The sequence below is a fragment of the Pan troglodytes genome, chromosome 7 (assembly GCF_028858775.2).
Source record: "Pan troglodytes isolate AG18354 chromosome 7, NHGRI_mPanTro3-v2.0_pri, whole genome shotgun sequence".
NCBI classification, from domain to species: Eukaryota; Metazoa; Chordata; class Mammalia; order Primates; family Hominidae; genus Pan; species Pan troglodytes.
In genome coordinates this window covers 131357241-131374455 of record NC_072405.2, presented here as the reverse complement: position 1 = coordinate 131374455, position 17215 = coordinate 131357241, and the positions used below count along the sequence as shown (strand labels likewise).

The 17215-nt window shown below is 37.5% G+C and overlaps 1 long non-coding RNA gene across 1 annotated transcript in view; it reads right to left on the bottom strand.

The window, feature by feature from the left end:
• The window catches only part of LOC134810795 (uncharacterized), a 501171-nt gene that overhangs the window by 356364 nt on the left and 127592 nt on the right, over positions 1-17215 (bottom strand). Inside the window, exon 2 of the long non-coding RNA XR_010159384.1 lies at positions 8675-8767. This is a non-coding gene — a long non-coding RNA (uncharacterized LOC134810795). The remainder of the gene's footprint in view (positions 1-8674; positions 8768-17215) is intronic.

Here is a 17215-nt window from a genome sequence, read left to right as displayed (position 1 = left end):
TTAAAAAGCATTCATGACTATCAATGTTTCTACTCTTTGATCTGTGACTTTTTATTCATAGATCTCCAATTTTAAGATATCTAAGATTTCTTCCAATGAGGATGCATAAGTCTATGGTCATGAATAATGTGGGGAGCTGTTTTTGATTCAGACTCCTCCCTGCCACAGAGCTTTCAGATCATGTACACAGAGCCCAGCAGCCAACGAGATTTACTTCTTTAAGAAAAGAGGTAATGGGTGGATATAGTTCAGCACCAGTTCCATATTCTCTATCTCAGCTCACCTTGTTATGCAGTTCCAGAGATGGTTGCTATGTCCACTTGGCAGGATTGAAATCGTAAGAATGACGTGGAGGATTACATAAGAATAGCAGTGAATTCATTTGAAATTTGAATGAGTTTTGGTGCTCTTTACATTTTATTTCTGGATCTTATTATGTGTGTGAACCTTATTAGATTTCTACTGTGCACCACTCAGTTGATTCTCAAAGTAATCATAAGTTTCAATTCAAATGTTCCTATTACTTGCTCTATCATGCCTAGAGTTTGGTCTCTCTTCACTTCTAGGTGCCATGAGGGTATACATGGAGTTCAACAATCCCCTTGAAGTATCTGAATTTGGAGCTGATTGAATGGTCAAATTGATTTTCATATTAGGCAGTCATACGAACCCACTCCACTACCACCTTTCCAATAAATATTCATTTGACAAAGAATTCAACCTTCTTTCTGAATGTCAAGTAACTAGAGAAACTCAATTTTGATAGAAAAATCTATCATTAAAATAATGTCAAAAACATAGCACCAAGAGAAGAGGTAAAATTAAGTCACATGACAATAAAGCTGCTGTCTCATTTACTGTTTCCTATAGCAGAAATCCTGTTCAATCCATTACAATCGAAAAAAGCAGCTGTTAGTGTGATGGATTTTTGTTTTGTTTTGTTTTTGAGATGAAGTCTTGCTCTCTCGCCCAGGCTGGAGTGCAGTGGCACAATCTTGGCTCATAGCAACCTCCACATCCTGGGTTCAAGAGATTCTCCTGTCTCAGCCCCCTGAGTAGCTGGGATTATAGGTGCACACCACCATGCCCAGCTAATTTTTATATTTTTAGTAGAGGCGGGATTTCACCATATTGGTCAGGCTGGTCTTGAACTCCTGACCTCAGGTGATTCACCTGCCTCAGCCTCCCAAAGTGCTGGGATTACAGACGTGAGCCACCGCACCCGACCATGGGATGGATCTTTGGAACGGAATTGGGTAAATGGGCAATGGCACAGTATGTGCACTAAGAGTGTGAGCACTGCGCTATTTTTCTCAAATTACAGACACAAAATTAGTCACAAAGCCAATAGTTACCCCATCCTATTTGAATCACACAGAAAGAAAGATGGTCAGCAATTTTATCCTAGGAAGTCTAAGTGGCAAGTTAGCAACAGATTGTTTGCCAATTGGCATATGCTTTCCTGGGAGACAGTACAACGTAGTGCTCAAAAATTCTAAGCTCTTGCCTTAGACTGTCAGGATTTCATTCCTGCTTTTACCTAATTATGTCGGACTCTAAGTCAGTTGACTCCTGTTGGAAATGGGGATGGTAAAAGTTCCCATCTCAGATAGTGGTTGTGAGGATTAAACGAAATAAGGAACATAAAGTGCATGATATATAGAGGACACTCTTATTTGCAATTCTTGGAAATACTAAAGGCCTTCTTTACAAACTTGAGTTTTTCTTCCACATTATAAAACAACGCCATAGTTCATCTACAGGTGCTAAAATTATGTCTGCTGGTCAAGCTTTCCATATTTGACTCATCATTAAAAATGTACAAGTCTTTCTTATGTTTCTGTCCCACCGAATGCATTTATTTCCAACTTACTCATCAACCATTCTTAAAATAAAAATGTATTTAAATACAATCAATCTCTTATGTTCCAGCCCTTTCATGTGTTCTATACATAACTGCAGGAAAGTTTTAATTCATTGTGGACAACTTTCTAACCTCTTCTACACAGTTTGTGCTTATCTAAAACCCTGGCAGGTGCCATTACCTCATGCTCAGATGTTGCTTTCAACTTATTAACTACCCTGCTTGCAGATTCAACCTCACACAAGGATTTTATATTTGCATTTTTTTCTAGGAGCTTATCTTTGTTTTTATGCTGACATGAAGCAACATGTGTCGCTTCATCCCAGAGACTAGCCCAAGCCTGACTGGCTAGCCTTGAAAGCACAACTCCTATAAGCTAAATAGAATTCATAGACTCTGCTTTATCAGTACCATTTTTTCTTGCCCCACACAGATAGAAAATTCTGCTCATTATTTATGGTTGTTCCACACATATGAACATAGTCACACAGCCTTAATCTCATTAATCAGATGTTAATTTTCTTGTAAGTTATGTCTAATTCAATGCAAAAAATTTCTGCTCCCCAGATGACCAGATCTACTGATTTTCTTTTTACTCTAGAATGCTTTAATATTTGAAGTTAATGCCAGCCATGTACAAAGGTGATCAATTTATATCAGGGTTCATTTTATGCAAGATGGTTTGAAATGAGGCTGTTTCCAATAGATGATTTTACATTCCCAGCCATATGTCCAGATGATTATGAGAATACGATATGTGTGTGAGGAGAGGTGGCAATGTGTTCTTCTTGTGAGGCTAAACTTCCAGAGCATTATGGTGGTCTAGTGGTCTACTCTCTGAAAGTAAGAGTGTGTGTGTGTGTGTGTGTGTGTATTGTGTGTTTGTGTGTGTGTGTATGATGCACATATGAAAGAAATCAAATCTGGAGTATATTTTTAATTTTTTAAAATATAAAACAGAATTTGTCAAATATTAATAATAACAGGCAAATCACAACACTAAACAGGGAATAACTAAGTATTGACATCAGGCTCACTATTCCTAATGTCCACTGAGTATTTCCCTCTTTGGCACCTCTCATAGCTCATGTTCCTCACTTTTGCCTGAGTTTTCTGCCATGTGCATATCAATCTCCAGAAACCTTTTCCTTCCTGAGTCCTAGGACTTCCAAATTTTAGTAGTCCAGTCATCCAGGAAGAAATGTTAATATTAGTATTCATGTTTCCTTATTATCTGATGCAATTTAGCTCAGCATTTTCTCAAATTCCACCTTTCAAGCTATGCCTGAGCTTTTCTGAGAATATTCCTAGGATAACTTATTACATATATGATCAATCTTGCTTTTTCTTATTTGAATTAGGAATAAAAAGTAAGTCACTAGTTTAAAATATAAGGTCAACAGCAAGAGCCAAAAAATTCTCCGTATCATGCACTTAGCATAGTGGTTTAACTTTTGATTGCTATATAACTCATCAACATAAACAGCAGCTTAAAACAACATCCACTTATCATCTCTCTCTTTCTATAGGCCAGAAGTCTGGTTCAGTGTAGTTGGGATGCGTGCTCAGTGTCTCAAGGCTGAAATCCAGCTAGGCTGTGTTTTCATCTGTAGTTTGAAATCCTCTTTCAAGCTTACTCAGGTTGTTGGCAGAATTTAGTTCCTTGTGGATGTAGGTCTGAGATCCTAATTTTCTTGTTGTTCATCAGCCAGGAGTCACTCTCTGCTCCTAGAGGCCACCTTCAGTTGCCAGCCATGTGACCCCATCTCAATAGGGCAGCTTACTTTTTCAAAGCTGACAGGAAAAATTCCTCTCACTTGCAATCTTTCTGACATATTTTAAGGGCTCTCCTGGTTGGGTCAGACCCATCAAGGATAGTCTCCCTTTTCATGAACTCAAAGTCAATTGATCAGGAACCTCAATTTTATCTGCAAATCCCTTTACCTTTGCCATGTAGCATGAGCTACTCACAGGAGTGATACCCCATCATATTCACAGGTACCACTGACACTCAAGGGAAAGGGATTATGCAGGCGACATCAGTGGGCAGGAGTCATTAGTACCATCTTAGAAATTCATCCTAGCACACGGGACACTCATGCCAAGGATTCTGCAGAAAGATATAGTTAAGAGTTCGCTTTTGCTACACACATAAAAGTCAACTGTTTGCCTGCATTATCCTGGAGAAACTGAGATTTAATGCATAGGTATTAGAGAAAAAAAGGTATAAAAGGAAATTATACACCAATATCCCCCAGCTCCACCCCCAGGGAGTTGAGATCAGTTGGAAGGATATGAGGGTAATAATCTGTGGAATAATTCAACCACAGAGACCCTGAACTTGGAAACACAATGCAGAGAGGAGAGCAAGGGTAAGTCCTCAAATTAAAAACGAGGGGGTAAATAACATACTTCCTCCTGAACAGTAAGACAGCCAACCCTCACCCAAGCACAGGACACAGGCAGTCATACTTGATATCACTCGATACCCCTAGCTCCTGGCAGAAAATTGGAAGAAGTATCTAGAAACATTGACCTACTCTCAAGCGAATGTCTAGAGATATTGATGTTTTCTGGAGGTGGTGGGGGCAATTCTACAAGTAAATAGCCAAATTTCTAACTGATACCCCTACCAGTCAACTAAGGCAGGGGGTGGGGGGAAGGAAGGAAGGAAGGAAGGAAGGAAGGAAGGAAAGGGAGGGTGGGTGGGCGGGTGGACGGACAAACAGAAGCAACCCCCCAAAAATGTAAATATATTCATAGCACAATACCCTATTTAATTGTATATCATATTTACATAATCATGATAATGAAAACTAAATATGGATTTTTTTAAATTGTGAAATAAGTATAATGATAGAATAGAAAAAACGCAATGAGTTGTAAGAGCTAAAATCATTATCTAGCATTATTGGGATTCCATAGGTTATGTCTAAATTAATGAATCAAGTTTGAAGAAAATGGTTATTATTTAGAGATACAAAGAAGAACAGGATTTGTCAGTCTTTCAGCATGTTTTTAAAACCAGTTAAACCTATTACTTTGTTATAATTTAAAATAATTTGTAAAAGTTAATGTTACATTATGAAAAGCTCTATAGGGAACATCAAAGAAAAGGGATATTTATTTATATATTGAGATGGAATCTTGCTCTGTGTCCCAGGCTGGAGTGTTGGAGTGTAGTGGCGCTATCTCGGCTCACTGCAACCTCTATCTCCTGGGTTCAAGCAATTCTCCTGCCTCAGCCTACCGAGTAGCTGGGATTATAGGCTTGGGCCACCATGTCTGGCCAGGTTTTTGTATTTTAGGTGTGCACCACTACACCCAGCCAATTTTATATTTTAAGTAGAGACAGGGTTTCAACATGTTGACCAGGCTGGTCTCGAACGCCTTACCTCAAGTGATCTGCCCGCCTCAGCCTCCCAAAGTGCTGGGATTGCAGGCGTGAGCCACCGCCCCCAGCTGAAAAGGGATATTTAAATCACACTTCAAGGGGAGGTGGTCAGGGATGACTATTTCAAGGGCGCAAAAATGTGTCCTGAATTCTGAAGGACGAGTCAAATTCCCAAAAGATAATAAAAGCTAACTTTCCTTTAGTATTATATTTTAGGCACTACACAAAGAATTGTGGTGTTTTTTCTTCCTTAATCTTTCCAATGACCCCAAGAGGTTAAGCACTGTTACCACTATAATCAGATGAGAAAACTAAAGCTCAGAGCAGTTAATGCACTTGCCCAAATTTTCTCAAATGGTATGTAACAGCTTAGAAGTGAAACAGTCTACTGTGAGGACGAAAAATGACAAAAACACATGCTCTTAGCTATGCTGTCTCCTTTAATAAAAACAAGTCATAGAAGAGATTCTGGGTAGAAGAAACACAATGAGACAAGCAGTGAGGTATGATACAGCACATGAGTTCACTTGGAGAAGCTGCAGAGGTGGGCGGATCATGAGGTCAGGAGATCGAGACCATCCTGGCTAACATGGTGAAACCCTGTCTCCACTAAAAATACAAAAAAAAATTAGCCCAGTGTGGTGGTGGGCGCCTGTAGTCCCAACTACTCGGGAGGCTGAGGTGGAATAATCGCTTGAACCCGGGAAGCGGAGGTAGCTGTGAGCTGAGATCGTGCCACTGCACTCCAGCCTGGGCCACAGAGCAAGACTCTGTCTCAAAACAAACAAACAAACAAAAACAAAACAAAAAACAACAACAAAAAAAAAAAACGAGAGAAAAGAAAGAAAAAAAGAGGCTGGGCGGGGTGGCTCATGCCTGTAATCCCGGCACTTTGTGAGGCCGAGGCGGGCGGATCACAACGTCAGGTGATTGAGACCATCCTGGCTAACACGGTGAAACCCCATTTCCACTAAAAATACAAAAAAAATTAGCCGGGCATGTTGGCGGGCGCCTGTAGTCCCAGCTACTCGGGAGGCTGAGACTCCAGCCTGGGCGACAGAGCAAGACTCCGCCAAAAAAGAAAAAGAAAAAGAAAGAAAGCTGGAAAACCTGAACAGAATCCCAGTGAGAAGAAATGGGGAAGTCCTAACTTAAAGTGCTTGAGTATAGGATTAATGAAAAAAGAAATTACTTGGTAAGTTTGTTTTTAGGAAGAATCATTCTGACTACCATGTGGAAAATGGGCTGGAAAGTGAACAGATTGGAGCACAAAGATCATTTAAGAAGCAACTGCAAGAGTAGTGCAGAGAAAGCCTGATTGAAAGCAGGGGCTTCCAAGTGAAGAGGGGACACATTTTTGAGAGTTTGAGATATGAATGAGGTTGAATAGGCAAGACTTGTTGTTCAAGTGAATATGGTTAATGAGTCAGAGAGAATATTTAACAACCTACTGTCTGGGGAAAAAAAGATTACTACTCTGGTTTGTAGGCTTTGCTAATTTCCATGGTGTAAATGTTGAATATAGAAAATTGCCCTCATACAGATACCACAGAAATAAATAACCTTAAGAGCATAGATAATAGCAAAATGTGGTGAAATAATTAGGAAGTGAAGAGTTTTGAGTATTTATTCCTTTTGTTTTTAATGAAATTCATTCAGTTTTAAGTTTCAAAAAGATTGATTAAAAAAAAAATACTGGCTGTGTTTAAAGATTGTTTCACAAAATTCCTGAAAAATTAACCATTGACTCTCCTAAACAAGTATGAACCACCCCAGCACACCATTGGAAGGCATGTAAGATTTCAGGCGAAGCGTCACATCCTCCAGGAAGCCTCTTTTAATCCTACCAGAGTAAGTAGAGAAGGCCTTCTCTGTGCTCTCACGGCACCTTGTGAAGGGTTGTACCGTATCATTGATTGGACCAATCAACATTTTATGTGCTGATTTTCACATCAAATTTAACAACGTATTGGTTTATCATCCTCTCAGTGGTGGCATTCCAGTGTTTAGGAAATCATAGCCAACTTTTTCCAAACTATTTCTGTGCTAGACAGTTTGGCCCTGAGGTGCAAAGATAAATAATAATCTTTATATTAAAGAATCTCACAGTCGGGAACAGAGATAGACAATAAATCTCACGGTAACCTCTTGCGTTAAGAACTATGATAGAGGTGAGCTGGAGGTGGAAACGAGGCATAGACAGTGCCGCCTGACCCAAACCAAGACAATTATCAGAGAAAGGATCCTGGGGATGTTGACATCCAATGTTCATGATTCTTCCTACATATTGTTTTGAACTTTAACCAAGAAAGCAAACAAACAAAAACTTTGACATTAATAGCAGACCAAAAAAAATCATTAGAGTCAAAGTATTAAAGCCAATTTTAGAACTGATAGAGGGCCTTTCCAATAATTTTTCCCTTTTCCCTTAAGATTCTACTTAAAACAGTCTAGATTTCCAAGAATAGTTTTTCAGCCCCTTCAGTTTTCCAAAATTTCTTTTTGCTTGAATCAGGAAAAGATTTCTCAACTCCCTAAATGTAGGAGTAGAGCGAGAAGTCAATCCTCTTCCCGGCTTCAGTAAGACAACATCAGGCCCTAACTGAAAACAAATTTGTGGGAAATGCTCTTTCACAGCAAATATGTTTTCCTGCCCTCCTCCCACATTCTGGGACATGAAGCAGCTGGACTTCCATCCTTTGCAGGGACACTTTGGGGTAACTGAGTCATCCCTACCACTGCTCCAGATAGTCTGATTCAATTGTTAATGGCCTTAGCAGGATTCTCGTTCCAGTAGCTGGTCTGCAGAAACAGCTCCAAGGTGAAACCTGGCTGGTCCCTGAGATGCAAAGCTCTTTGGGAAAGTAAGCAATGATCCACTGTCCCAACAAAATTGCTAAGTATAAGTCATAATTTTTAAGACGCACAAAAAATTGTTTACTGTCACTGATGTTTTGCAGGTGTGTATTTTATCAGTATGAACAGGAACTTGAATGGCTATGAAGTCCAAAGCACAGGGAAGGCAGGACATCAGCATTACCAATAAGTCATTTTTCCTGGCTTTTGTAACCACAGAGTCTGCTTTAAATTTCTCAACTAGATTTAAGGTCCAGAACTACCATTTACCTAACTATCTAAGCTTAAATATTTTAAATCTATTTCCTTACCTGTTAAATGGCAATCATATTTTCTGCCTTCACAAGGCTTTTGTGAAGATTAAATGATATTTTGAAAAGATTAAATGAGATAATATTGAATGGATAAATACGTTTTTCTAAGAGTCTGAGATTAGCACTTGCTAAACTATAAAACACGATGTAAATTATTATAATATTGTTAATAAGTGTTATTATTTACATAACATTAAGATGCCAATTTAAAGGCCAGAAAGTATAAAGAAAAAGATCATCTCATACCTGTGATCCTGGCACTTTGGGAGGCTAAGGTGGGATGACAGTTTGAGGCCAGGAGTTTGAGACTAGCCTAGGCAACACAGTGAGACCCCATCTCTGTAAAATAAAAAAAAAAAAAAGAAAAAGATTACCTTGACTTCATAAAAATTTAAAGTAAAAATTTGTAATTATATATAAATATAATTATATATAAAGCTAAGATATAAATAACACAGTATGCAGTATATATCAAAATTTATATTTCTGTATATATAATAGCAGATATGGTTCACTATATAGTAACATATAGAAATAAAATTATTAACAAAAATATTCCAGTTTTTTATAGTCATAGAAATGAGATAGTAAAATACAGAGCTTTTAATCACTATGGCAAAAGTTTAAAAATTGATAACACCCTAAGCAGCAAGTGGATGGAAGAAACGTATTCTCAAATCCTACTCATAGGAACAAATTAGTACAGCTTTTCACAATGGCAATTTGGTAAAATATATATCAGAATTTAAATGTGCATAGCTTAGGACATATCAAGTCAATTTCTAGAAATTATCTTAAAATAATTAGACAAATTAAACAAAATGTACACAAGATGTTTATTACAGCATTACTTAAAATATAGAAAAATGAGAAGCAATCAATACTAGTGAGTATATCAAAGCACTAGTTATGTAAATTCTCATATAATCATGTAATGAAATATGCAGCTATTATATCTTTGTGCTTCCATATTTGTTGACATTTATGATATATTAAGATATTTCTTGTATTACATGAATATTGTATACATATTTTTGTATACAATTATTGTATACAAAAATTGTATACAATACAATTTTTATTGTATTATATTTTTGGCATATTAACAAAATAGTTTAAAATTGTATGTGAAGTTCAATTGATTAAGTTAATGAAAGTATTTTAATATAGCATGATAGACAGCAAGATGTTAAAAATAATAAGGATAATTACTGATATCATTAAATTAGGTTTCAATAAGTCTATATTACTTTCATTATAATAATAACAACTTTTTTATTTTGAAGGGATAATTTTTTTTCCTATCTCTGCTGTTTACCCAACTGAAATAGACATTTTATCTTTATGGTAAATTAGCTTTTCCTCCCCTGATCCTATCCTTTCTCTGGCTGCTTGCTGCATTTGTTGCTCAGTGATACTGTGATTCAATATCATCAAAACTACTCTTCATCATAGTGCTTGTGACCAATGGAACAGAATAGAGCCCTCGGAAATAATACCACACATCTACAGCCATCTGATCTTTGACAAACCTGAGAAAAACAAGCAATGGGGAAAGGATTCCCTATTTAATAAATGGTGCTGGGGAAACTGGCTAGCCATATGTAGAAAGCTGAAACTGGATCCCTTCCTTACACATTATACAAAAATTAATTCAAGATGGATTAAAGACTTAAATCTTAGACGTAAAACCATAAAAACCCTAGAAGAAAACCTAGGCAGTACCATTCAGGACATAGGCATGGGCAAGGACTTCATGTCTAAAACACCAAAAGCAATGGCAAAAAAAGCCAAAATTGACAAAAGGGATCTAATTAAACTAAAGAGCTTCTGCACAGCAAAAGAAACTACCATCAGAGTGAACAGGTAACCTACAGAATGGGAGAAAATTTTTGCAATCTACTCATCTGACAAAGGGCTAATATCCAGAATCTACAATGAACTTAAACAAATTTACAAGAAAAAAAAACAAACAACCCCATCAACAAGTGGGCGAAGGATATGAACAGACACTTCTCAAAAGAAGACATTTATGCAGCCAACAGACACATGAAAAAATGCTCATCATCACTGGCCATCAGAGAAATGCAAATCAAAACAACAGTGAGATATCGTCTCACACCAGTTAGAATGGCAATCATTAAAAAGTCAGGAAACAACAGGTGCTGGAGAGGATGTGGAGAAATAGGAACACTTTTACACTGTTGGTGGGACTGTAAACTAGTTCAACCATTGTGGAAGTCAGTGTGGCGATTCCTCAGGGACCTAGAACTAGAAATACCATTTGACCCAGCCATCCCATTACTGGGTATATACCCCAAGGATTATAAATCATGCTGCTATAAAGACACATGCACATATGTTCATTGCGGCACTATTCACAACAGCAAAGACTTGGAACCAACCCAAATGTCCATCAATGATAGACTGGGTTAAGAAAATGTGTCACATATTCACCATGGAATACTATGCAGCCATAAGAAAGGATGAGTTCATGTCCTTTGTAGGGACATGGATGAAGCTGGAAACCATCATTCTCAGCAAACTATTGCAAGGACAAAAAACCAAACACCGCATGTTCTCACTCATAGGTGGGAATTGAACAATGAGAATGCTTGGACACAGGAAGGGGAACATCACACACCAGGGCCTGTCGTGGGGTGGGGGGAGGGGGGAAGGATAGCATGAGGAGATATACCTAATGTAAATGACAAGTTAATGGGTGCAGCACACCAACATGGCACATGTATACATATGTAACAAACCTGCATGTTGTGTACATGTACCCTAGAACTTAAAGTATAATTTAAAAAAAAAAAAGAAAAAAGAAAAGTCAGTTGTGGCCAAGTGCAGTGGCTCGCACCTGTAATCCCAGCACTTTGGGAGGCCGAGATGGGTGAATCAGGAGGTCAGGAGTTCATGACCGGCCTGGCCAACATGGTGAAACCCCATCTCTACCAAAAATACAAAAAATTAGCTGGGCGTAGTGGCTGGCGCCTGTAATCCCAGCTACTTGGGAGGCTGAGGCAGGAGAATCGCTTGAATACAGGAGGCAGAGGTTGCAGTGAGGCAAGATCGCGCCACTGCACTCCAGCCAGGGTGACAGTAAGACTCAATCTAGAAAAAAAAAGTCAGTTGTATTTCTATACCCTAAAATGAATTATCTCAAAAGGATTTTTTTAATGTCATTTACAATAACAACAAAAAGAAGAAAATATTTGGGAATAAATTCAGCCATGGAGATGAAACATCTGCATACGGAAAACTATAAAACTTTGATGAAAGAAATGGAAAAGTTCATGACAAATAAATAGAAAGATATCTCCTGTTCATAAATTGGAAGAATGACTATTATTAAAATGTCCGTACTACCCAAAGTGACCTACAGATTCAATGCAAACTCTGTGAAAATTCCACTGACATTTTTCACAGAAATAGAAAAAAAAATCCTAAAATTCATGTGGAACCACAAAAGACCCCTTAATCAGTTTGCAGAAGAAAAACTTGGAGGAAAAGAAGAAAGATAATTAAAAGAAGAAAGCATATAAAGATGTTTATATGAGAACTGATGACATATTACTTTATTTTATTAATAAAAATGCCAGTAGCGTGGGTGGATGAGGAGAGTGCATGCGGGTTACCCCACGTAGCATGTATTTGCATCTGAAAGAAAAGCACATTTGGAAAATAAGACTTAATTTTCCAGAAGTGGGACTGTCTGACTGAGTCACCAGTTTGGGCCTCACCTGTAGAAATACTTTAAGAACACAGGCAAGATTATATATAACAATTAGCTCAAGTAAGTTCCTTGAGATATAGAAAAGAAGGTGAATATTTGTTTATACAGTAAACAGAAAAAAATAGAGCGAAAGGGAAGGAGGTGTGCTGATTATACAGGTTTTTATCGATGTATTCTAGAAATCCATTTTCAGCTTTCTTCTTTTCTTATCTACACACTCTCAAGTATCTCACTTACTCTTGCTGCTTCAATACTTAGCTAAGAAATAGGTTTGCATACAATAACGATAACAAAATGAACCTACTTCAACACATGCAGTAGAAAAAAAGGAATTCATAGAAGAAAGGGATTGTGGCTCCCATTAAGGGGCACTGTTGCTGAGCACTTGTAAATGAGAAGTATTTCCTAGTCCTGGTCAGGAATGCGGAAGGTATTACAAATACATAGAGAAATACAAATATATAGAAAGATAAGAGAAGAAAAAAGAAAAAGTTTAGAGAAACCCAATACATTCATTTAACTAAAATAAGAAATATATGTGATATTTCTATATAGGAGATGACACCAGAAAGATAAACTAGGGTAGATTTATAGGATTCTTGAATGACAAATTAAGAATCTGAGACAAGAAAAATATAAACCATTATAATCATAATATTATATTGAGATTTTTTTGCCTCTTCTCTAGTTGTATTTCTCCTTGATTTTATCATACTATTGTTTCTGCAAAACACGGTGGTGATTATATTTTTTGAAAAGTGAAAATGTAAAAACCCATCATTAATTCAACAAGAAAAATGCTGTCACTTTTAATCTCCTTAATTACACTGAATGAGAAGCATTACTGGAAGATTTGGCAACATATAGAAAAACGTCCATTCAGTTAGAGAAATAAATCCAAATAATATACAATTTACAGGGAAATGTTCCAAATCTTTCCAGTAAGAATGGGCATGACCCATTCTTTGCCCAGGCATGTTGACCATTACCGTCAAAATCCATTTGCAATGGGAGTAGACTTTCAGGGACAGAACAGATTGCCAGTGAAGGCTTAATGGCCAGAGGTCTCAGAAAACTTGGCAACAAAATGCTGAGTACTCTGAGTCTGGAGAAGAAAAGCTGTAATTAGTGGTCATCAAAGCTCTAAGCAAAGGTCAGCTTACCTACTCAGCCAGTGTTTCTTTGAAGAACTATTATTGGGCTGCTGATTCCCCGAAAAGCCCTGCAAGCAGGTGGCTATGCTTCTCATGCTAATTTGCACTGCTTTTCCCCCTTGTGTGATGAATAGTCCACCACATAGAAGGAAACCTGCCAAGACACTGAGCTTGTGCATGGACCTATACTCCTTAAAACTAACATGGTTAAAGTATCCACTAAAACAGTCTCCTAATCCTAAACCAATTGGACTCCATGCTGAAATGGGCCAAAATGGTTCCTATGTTTTGCTCTTAAATTGCTCCCATTGTTTTGTGGCTCAAATAATTTCATTTCATTTAATCTGACTTGTGGCTAGAGGAGATTTGGCTATTTTTCCTACAGATAAGCAATTCCTTGTCAGATAGACAAGCCTGTAGGATCAATGGAATGAGTATAGGAACAAAAGTATTTTTAGGAGGACTGGATTGGCTACACACTATGCTAGGAAGGTTTGCATAATTCTCTTTGTTCCAAATCTTTCTTCATCAGCTTGACATTCCATCCTTAGAAATTAATTTACATAAGTCAAAGTTTTCCTTTTTTTTTTTTTTTTTTTTTTTTTTGAGACAGCATCTCACTCTGTTGCCCCGACTGGAGTGCAGTGACATGATCACGGCTCACTGCAACCTCTGCCTCCCGAGTTCAAGCAATTCTTGTGCCTCAGCCTCCGTAGTAGCTGGGATTACAGGTACGTACCACCATGCCTGGCTGTTTTTTGTGTTTTTAGTAGAAATGGGGTTTTACCATGTTGGCCAGGCTGGTCTTGACCTCCTGAGCTCAAGTGATCTGACCTCGGCCTCCCAAAGTCCTGTAATTACAGCCATGAGCCACTATGCCTGGCCAAAAGTTTTCCATTCTTTAGGATACCCCTACTAAAATGGAAATACCTCTGAAAGCACCTCTTAAGGGGAATGGGATACAGGTTGGATGACTGGTTTGGAGCAGGGAGATAATAGCAGAAAAATAGTAAAAAAGATATTTAAAAGAGTATTAGAACAATGAAAGCACATTTTTTTTCTTCTCAAAATTTTGTTAGAGAGTAGGATGAATGTTCTAATATTCTCCCCCTCAATAATTTAGGCTCCTAACATCCCTTTAATTTTTATAATCCAGCCTCACCTAAAGAGAACCCTATCAAAAGTAATAAGAACATCATAATGATGTGAAGAAAATCAGTACGTGATATTTGAAGCCCATGTAGGTTAGGGTCAAATAATTGAAAACTTTAATGTGACTTTCTTGAAGTCAAGTTAGGGCTGGGAAAACAGGAATGCAAGAGATGCCATGTGTGATCATTTGGTGTATTATCTCTTCCTGCATAACAAGTTACCACACACTTAGCTTAAAATAGCCAATTATTAGCTCACAGTGATAAAGCTTGGAAATCAAGGTATGCTTGGCTGAGTTCCCTACTTAGGGCCTCATTTCCAGGATGAAATCAGAAATCAAGGTGTTGGCCATGGTTTTTATCTAGAAGGTCTGGGGAAGAAGCTACTTCCAAGCATGTTCAGATTGTCAGAATTAAATTCCTTGTGGTTGTCCCCATTTTCTCACTGACTGTCAGCCAGCTGCTACTCTCATCTTTCAGATGTGGTCTGCATTCCTCTTCAGATGGCCTCTTCCCCATCTTCAAGCCAGCAATGGCATTTCAAATCCTTTTCATGCTTCTACTATCTTCAAATTGTACCTTTTGCTACTGTCCAGAGAAAACTCTGCTTTTACAGTGCATAGATTTGGCCTATGTTACCTATGGGCCATGTTCCATAAAACACAATCACAGCAGTGATGTCTCATTGTATTCCCAGGCTGCACCCACACTCAAAGAGAAAGGTATTAGACAAGACTGAGGATCTTCAGGAGTCATTCTTAGAGTTCTGCATACCACACTATGTATCTTACTTGTTAAGATTTAACAGGCTGGAGCTTCACTATTCACTAGACTGAATTCACGCTACTAGAAATGCTATGATGGATCCCAAACAAGGGAAGTTTAAGTACTGTTTTACCAAAACTCGAAGTCAGATTCGTTGATGCCTTCCACTTGCAGGTTTATTTCTTCCCAGGTTCTGAGGTAATTCTGACTACAGCAAGACAATAATGGGCATCTTACTTTTACTATCTGTTTGGGTCAACACTAGTTTTGCTGCGTAGCAGTGACATATTTGGTGTGAGTCCTAATAACCTAGCTAACAGCCCAGCAACAGCCCTTTCCTATCTCCATGCAAGTTAGTGTGGTTCATACGGCAGGGCTTTACTTCCAGCTTTTATTTCAGACCTCCATTCTCCCCAAGGAAGAGAGGACACTTATAGATCACAGACCACTAGACTGCCTCTCAGACACACTGTAGCTCTTTCTGGAGGCTTGATTCTGCTCCCTGCTCCCTTCATTAAACAATGAAAGGCAATCTGTAAATGAGTGACAGATTAAAATTTTAACTTTAATGGTAGGTATACCACCTGGCATTAAATATAATCTACTGCCTGGACTCTGATTTTCCGGCCTAATCAACTAGATTGAGTATTTTACTTCTTTTTCACTTGATTTAGGTATAATTAACAAATGAAATGGAATATATTTAAGGTGAGAAATATGATGTTTTATATATATCTATACATTGATTACCAAATTCAAACTAATTAACATATCTATCACTTCACAAAGTTACCATTTTTTGTGTGTGTGGTGACAACACTTAAGATTTACTCTCTTAGCAAATTTCAAGTACACAATACAGTATTATTAATTGTAGTCACCATGCTGTACATTAGATCTCCAGAACTTATTTATCCTGCATAACTGAACTTTGTACCCATTAACCAACACCTCCCCATTTTCCCCACCACACAGCCCCTGGGAATTCTACTCAGCTTCTATGAGTTCAACTTTTTTAGATTTCACATTTTATATTGTTGATGTCACACTTCATGTCTTTTTATATTGTGTACCCATTAACAAATTATAGTGGCTGCAGTTATTTTTAATACTTTTTATCTTTTATGCTAGGTTTAAAAGATACACACCATCATTTCTGTATTAGAATATTCTTAATTTGACTTATACCTACCTTTACTGACATGTTTTATACTTTTATGTTTTCATGTTACTATTTAGTATCCTTTCATTTCAACTTAAAGAACTTCCTGTGGCATTTCTTATAAGGCAGGTATAGTGGTGATAAACTCACATACATTTTGTTTGTCTGGAAATGTCTTGACCTTTCTTTCATTTCTAAAGGGCAGCTTTTCTGGGTATAATATTTTTATTGTATTTTTTTCTTTCAGCACTTTGAATATATTATCCTGCTCTCTCCTGGCCTGCAAAGTTTCATCTAATAAAGTGGCTGATAGTCTTATAAAAGTTTCTTTGTATGTGATGAGTCACTTTTCCCTTGTTGCTATCTAAATTCTCCTTGACTTTTTAATGGGTCTCAGTGTAATCTTCTTTAGGTTTATCCTCTTTGGGAATTTTTAAGATTCATAAACCAGAATGTCCATACTCCTCCCAAGATTTGGGGAGTTTTCAGTCATTACTTCTTTAAATAGCTTCCTTTTCTCTCTTTTTCTTCGTTGACTTCCATAATTGGTTCATTTGATGGTGTCCCATAAATTCTGTAGGCTTTCTTTACTTTTTAAATTATTTTTACTTTTTTTCTGCACCGACAGGGTAATTTTAAATGACCTGTTTTCGAGATCACATATTCTTCCTTTTGTTTCATTGAGGTTACTGTTGAAACTCTCTGTTACATTTTCAAAATTTCATTCATTGTATTTTCAGCTCCAAAATTTGTTAGGTTTGTTTTCATAATTTTTATTTTTTGTTGGACTTCTAGTCTTGTTTTCCTGGTTTCATT